Below are 6,941 nucleotides of genomic sequence, written 5' to 3'. Positions count from 1 at the left end.
TCTCCTTAGCCCATACCTCCAATCTATCCAAATCATCCTGCAAGATTTTGACATCTTCTGCATTAACTATTGCCCTACCCAACTTTGCATCATCAGCGAACAAATGAACTGTTTCTCTTAGATCCTTCCCTATATCGTTAATGAACAAATTAAACAGCAGTGGTCCAAGAACAGAACCCTGCAGCATACCATTAGTCACAGGCCGTCTTTTGGACTCCACTTCTGAATAAACTACTCTCTGCTATCTCTCCATCAACCACCCACCTATCCATCTCACCAACCTTATATCCATTCCCATATGTTGTAGTTTACGGATTAGAATTCCATGTGATATCCTGTCAAATGCCTTAGCCAGGTCCAGCAGTATCACTGTAAACCCATTACCCTTATCCATTTCAGCCGTCACTGTGTTATAAAACTCGAGCAAGTTACTGAGGCATGATCTACCCTTCATATATTATGATGTTTATTTTATTGTTGTTAATAATGGCAAAATAAAATCCAAGTAAGGGTAATATTGCTTCCTGTGAAAGAATAAAATGCCTAAACCTATTAACATTTCATACTGAGAGTGGCTGTAGGCAAAACTTACCCGCACTGCTGTTGGTACAGTTGTCAATAACAAAGATAAACTTCTAAAAGAATTGATAATCGCTACACTAGTTAATATTACAGTTATCGGTAAACATGACAATCTTATTGACGAAATGGAGACAATTTAATGGTGTAGACCAGGGGTCGGCATGCGCCTCTTTGAATGAATAATTGCGGCTCTTTTCGTTATTAAACGATCTATCTAAACATAGAAGTAAAAAGAAATATTTTGAAGGTCAAATGATCAGCCAGGCGGAGCGCTTAATCGCTACAAATTAAATTAATTTGTAGCGAATGGCGATGGCTACGGTAGCGCTACGATCGACCAGTTGGCTCGGACACATTTATGACGTTACGCTAGGCTAGCACATGTAGCTCTTGCCTGTCTGAACGTGCCATTGTCTTCGCATATAGTGTGGCATGTAAATCTGCTCGCTTTGTTAAAATAAGTAAAGGTTTTGTAGTGGAAGTTGCCGTGCTTTTATTTACTGGTGATTGTGTTAGGTAACGTGAATATTGTAACATTCAATTAAATATTAACAAAATAAAAATATTTTTATAGTATTTAAAATGTCAGCAAAGAAGAGAAAGATAGAACAAAAAATCACGGGAGTTTAAAAGTGAATGGACCGAAATCTACGCATTTGTAGCAAATACAGCAGGATTTCCAATGTGTTTAATATGCCATAAAAAGCTTTCAAATAATAAAAAATCAAATATACAAAGACATTTTTTAAATAAACACGATACATTTGACAAAGCATATCCACGGGCAGATGAAAGAAAAAAGGTTGCAACGCAAAGTAAATCTAACTAAATGTTCATTTTCCAAATGGATAAAAGAAAGAAATACAACTATTGCTAGTTTTGTGGCCGTTCAAGAAGTTGTTAAACGAGGAAAACATTTTACGGACGGCGAATATGTGAAAGAATGTTTTATTAAAATGTCCGGTATATCTTTTCTGCGATTTTAAAAACAAAGCGGAAATAATTACAAAAATAAAAGACATGCCATTATCTGCTAAGATTGTAAGGGACAGAACTATACGAATGGCAGAAGATATAACAAATCAGCAGGTCACAGATCTAAATTCAACACAGGATTCTCCATTGCCTGTGACGAATCATGTGATGTGGATGACATTGCACAGATATATATGGCACAAGCCCTTAGTTGACACGCATAATATTATACCATTAATATCCAAATACATAAAAATTTAGGGTTCATTACTTTCTAGAGCATCAATGACATTTTAATTAAAAGAGAAATTCCATTTGTATTTTGTGTATAACAGCTATATATTAATTATATTTTAAATCTTCTTTCTCTGCTTCTGTTTATTACCATGGATTTTAATTTCAGGAATGGGCTAGGTCTCATTCTCTTAAAACGCTTTACCTTATTAGTATAGCCACGAATGAAAAAAAGAAAAAAAAAAAGAAGAACAGTAAAAGCAAAATTAGTGTATTCCATCTATGGAAAGGCCCATCACGTTTCCTTTTGGGAATGGTGTTATTTAAGAGAATGCAAAACCAAAACAACCTAAAGCAAAGACAAGAGTATCATTTTGCTACTGTTTCCAAAAGCAGCCTCCACATCCCAAAGCAAAGAATATTTTTGGATGTTTGACTGGCATAAATATGAATTAAGCATAAAAAACTTATTGTTTAAAACCACATACAAATATTTTAACATTCTTTGCCTACGAGTTTCGCTAGCAAACTGTCTAGCTTTTTCAAGGCGTTGACGGTAAAGCATAAAAAATACTAGCAAATGCAAATTGAAAGGAACATAAAAACGTTGTAAACACTCTAGTAGCTGAGGTTGCACTTCGCGTGACAGAAACTGAGTGGACTTATTATTCTTAATCATTATCACGCATGCGTGTTTGTTGTAAACGCATAATGTGATTACTAGCTAGCTGTAGTTCAGATGGATTTAGAGAGAGGATGAGGTTTTTCCATGAACTGTTAAGAATAGTATCCTGGTTTCTGTTGAGGTTTCCTTGAATAAACGATGTCTATAATCGTCGTCTAAATATGACATGGAGCTATTTTGCCACTCTATCGTGTGGTTAGACGTATAGAAAATGTGCTAAGCCGGAAGAAATACTTCTGTTATGGTTTACATCACCAACGTGCTCTCTCTGTCTGATCTCCAAACTACGTGAAGTTTGTCCGATGTAGGCGAGACCACAGGAGAAAGGAATGTGGTATACTCCTGGATATTTGTAGAATGGCACATTGTCTTTTGGTGATCCTAAAAAAATGTTTGATGCTGGTGGTTGGATTCAAGATCACTCTGATGTTGTGGGCTTTTAGTATTCTGGCTATTTGATAAGAAATTGACTTGAAGAAGGGAATCACCACAGTGGAAATGTGGTGATTATTATTATTATTATTATTATTATTATTATTGTTATTTTTTATACAAAATAAGAGAATTGTATGGAATTGTTGATAATAAAATTAAATATTACAAGCAAATATAAATAAATTAATAAATATATTTATATATCGAGAAAAATTGGGGTGCTGCAGTTCTTCAGTGCCTATGCACGAGCCGCCCCTAACAATACTAATACAGTAGGCGAGCAAGCACCAGATAGGAACAATTTCTTCATATTACTGTTGAAAGATTTGAAGTATTTACACTGAGAAATTTAGACTTTTTAGCAATGAACATCTGCAAGGGGTGGGGTTTCATTATCGAGCACTTCACTGCATGAATAAGAGGTGTTGCGCTATTCATTCCGTTGGTCGGGGAAAAGACTTTGGATTAGCCCTGACAATGTTTCAATAGACTTCAGCATCGAGAAACCGTCCTAACAAGATGGCATCTTACGATATTATTTTCGGATATCCTACTTGGGGTATATCCCGCGTGACAGAATTCTCATTAGTAATTTAGGAAATCATTATACGACAGTCAAATCAACAGATCTGCATGTGTTGCGCGTGCTTCGCTCATCGCATGGTGTAATAATTTTCACCTTCTCATCCGTTGCGAACCTTGTAAACTTGAATTTGAATAAAATTGTCATTCGCTTGTTTTTCGTTTCGGACAATTTTGGCGATGCCACGTGTTTCATGCGAAGTACCTCATCTTGATATAAATATACCGTCGATAAGGTTTATTAAACATGTCAATAAAAATGGTTTGCTGACAAACAGGAATGCAAGTAAAAAAAAAAAAAAAATGCAATGCATGACACTCAAAAGCTTGGCAACAGTGATAGGACAGAATGGAGATGATAGTACGAAAGCGATAATTGCATAGTGTAATAGTTAGCATTTTGGCCTTTAAATACAGTGATCCGAATTCAAATCTCTGTGAAACCGGGCTGTACATATCTCTTTTTCAGTGAACTATAGCTTATTCTCAATGAATTTATATTTCGATAGATTGTCCTCTCTAATTTTTATTCTTTTTAAATTTTTTCAAAAAATATATTTCTGTATCAGTTACGACATACGTCATCTAACTGCACTAAAGAGAACACTAGCTTCTCTCATTTAAATGCATTGTTTTAAATAAATGTTTAACTACAGGAGTGTATTACACAGAGCCTTTAAAAGGAGTCGAGTATTATTATTAATACAATAATTAATAATTTTGAAAATAATGTTTAGTAATAACTTTAAAAACCCACAGAAGTACATGCGAAGCCATAGCTCTGTACAAAACAGTAACTAATGTAAAAGAAAGATTTTTAAAGAGATGAAAAGAATAAATGACTAATAAGAATAAATAAATTCATTCAATGAAAAAAAAAATCAAATCAAGGTTCCACCGAGATTTGAACTCGGATTGCTGGATTCAAAGTCCAGAGTGCTAACCATTACACCATGGAACCTCTCAATACCATTTCTTTTAAAAATGCAATTGATTAAACCAACTTAACTTCTGTACTACCTTTTAATAACTGCTTAATCTCAAGGGTGATATCTTTCTGTACGATTCTGAAGGTTATGTAAGCTGAGTCACTTACATCATCAGTGAGACAGCTGACCCGAAAGATACAAGCCGCCACCGCCCTCCGAATTTGGGTGATATTAGACTGCTCCATAATTACTTGGAACAGTCTACGTTTTACAACACCACCTGACAGATTATTCTTAGATTTTTTGGGTAGAATATGAATTGCTCTGTGTTATCAGTCAAATGCGAATTGAATGATACCTTGTATTGACTGTGTATCGACCGAGTGAATTGAATAATAATAATATTTTTTACTGATCTCAAAAATATTTACATAAATACAATAATCGTCTTAAGTGACATTCCACCATGTTATTTTACAAAGTTCAGTAATTAAATGCTGCAGATTATGGTTCATTTTCCACATTATATTTCCATAAACAATTCAATAATTTTTTAAAATAAAATTCTGATTATATATTATGCGTTTACAACACATATTGGTCTGTTTTTGTTTCATTCAAATTTTTCTTCCCCCCCCTGCATAATGTTTTAATAATAGTTACTGTAATCGGTCATTTATAGTTGCAGTTGAATAAGATTACATTTTTTACGGTATTTATACAATAACAATAAATTACATACATTTACGATTTTCGCTTTAATGTATTTAGGTGCTGTAACTACAACACTTCAATGTAATGTATGGATTTTTTTCATTTTTTTCTTTCATTTTTTGTTCTTTTCTTCCTGTTGATCTCGGTTGAGATATAATGTCTCAACCTGAATCCTCGAAGCTTTTTGGGAAGCTTATCTGAGGATGACGCCGGTTAGTTATTGTTTATTTGTTCGATTGTGTGTTGGGAAGTAGGCTTATGTTTGAGAAGTCTGATATTCACTACTGCCGTAGGATGAGAGATTCATTCACACGCACATGCAGGGATGCGCACGCGTACGTGTCCATCTAGAGAAAGATGGTGTTGGAACTAAAAGAACTGATTGTATTATTATTATTATTATTATTATTATTAAGAGAGACCTCCAGGGAGTCAGAGACTTATCGAGGGAGGCCCATACTACAAACACACACCAGCTATCATACTTAATCTTGAATTCATTCACGCTGCTTGTACTCACAACATCCAATGGCATTCCTTCCCAATATCATTAATGTAGAGATTGAATAACAGTGGACCAAGCACTGATCCTTGTGGTACACCACTTGTTACCTTAAACCTTGCAGACTCAGATCCCCCCGTATACCACTTTTTGATATCTGTCAGTCAGCCATCCTCTTATCCATGCTAATATTGTATAACCCAAACCCATTTTCTCCAATTTATGCAGCGGTCTGCCATGTTGTATTCTGTTAAAAGACTTAGCAAAATCCAAAAGTGTCATAGTGTATCCATTCCCCTTTTCTAGTTCAATGGTAACATTGTTCTAGAATGTGAGAAAATGCTAAAACATGACCTTCCCTTAGTAAACCCATATTGCTCATTGCAAAGTAGAGATTCACTTTCAACCCATTTCTGAATGCGAGCCCTGACCAGTTCTTCACCACCACTCCTGAGATGCTAATTGGTCGATAGTTGGATACATCGGTCTTTGCGCCACCCTTGTGCAATGGAATTACCATACATTCCTTCCATTCCTGTGGACTCTTCCCTGTTCTGAGACTCATATTAAACATCCTGGTCAAAGGAATGGCCGGTACAGCTGAACACTCTTTTAGCACACGTGCTGATATTCCATCAGTCCCTATTGCTGAATTCTTATTCAGTTCGTGCAACAGCTCTAATACCTCTTCCTCGCACACCTGCGTTTCTTCATCTAGTGAAGAAGTAACAGTGAGCTCAATGTTACGTTCACTAGGTTGATAGCTTTTAATAAAATGGGCACTCATTAGCTGAACAACCTTTTCTGCATCTGTAACCCTCACGTCATCTGGATTTAGAAGAGCTATTCTTTTATGTTCATTCTTTCTTTTACTTGCAGCATATCAATAGAATTCTTGTGGGTTGTCTTTAGCGCGCAGAGCCAGTTTCTTTTCATAATCAGACTTTGCTTTCCGTAAAACAGTTGTGACTATTCTAGCCTGCTGCTTATAACGTTCATAACGGACGTCATGCTTATGACGATTTAAGGTTTATATTTCGGGAGATCGGCAACAATGTGGATTAGTTCTTTTCCGATATACGTGGGAGGTTTGTTTGTTGTTGTTCAGGAGAGATCAGAGTTCGGCTAGCTTCTGTGCAAAAAACGTCTGCGGATGTATGTGTGTGTGTATGTGTGAGTGTGCGCACGGGCTCTCGTCTTGGAATTAAGTCCTGCATGGTGTCGATAAGTGTTTAGACCGAGATGGTTGCCAGGAGTTTCGGAACGTAAACACTGCAACTCCCGCAATATTCATTTATATTGA

The 6,941-nt window shown here is 35.8% G+C and overlaps 1 non-coding gene across 1 annotated transcript; it reads right to left on the bottom strand.

The window, feature by feature from the left end:
* Nucleotides 1-4,382: 4,382 nt before the first annotated feature.
* Nucleotides 4,383-4,454, bottom strand: TRNAQ-UUG (transfer RNA glutamine (anticodon UUG)). Its single transcript has one exon. It is a non-coding gene; the product is annotated as a tRNA-Gln (tRNA).
* Between the last annotated feature and the right edge of the window lie 2,487 nt (nt 4,455-6,941).

This window comes from Typopeltis vanoorti, chromosome 9, assembly GCF_054136105.1.
Source record: "Typopeltis vanoorti isolate ZY-2024b chromosome 9, IOZ_Tvanoo_1.0, whole genome shotgun sequence".
Taxonomy (NCBI): Eukaryota; Metazoa; Arthropoda; class Arachnida; order Uropygi; family Thelyphonidae; genus Typopeltis; species Typopeltis vanoorti.
Note: the sequence above shows the minus strand (reverse complement) of the source record. Positions and strands in the feature narration are given on the sequence as shown.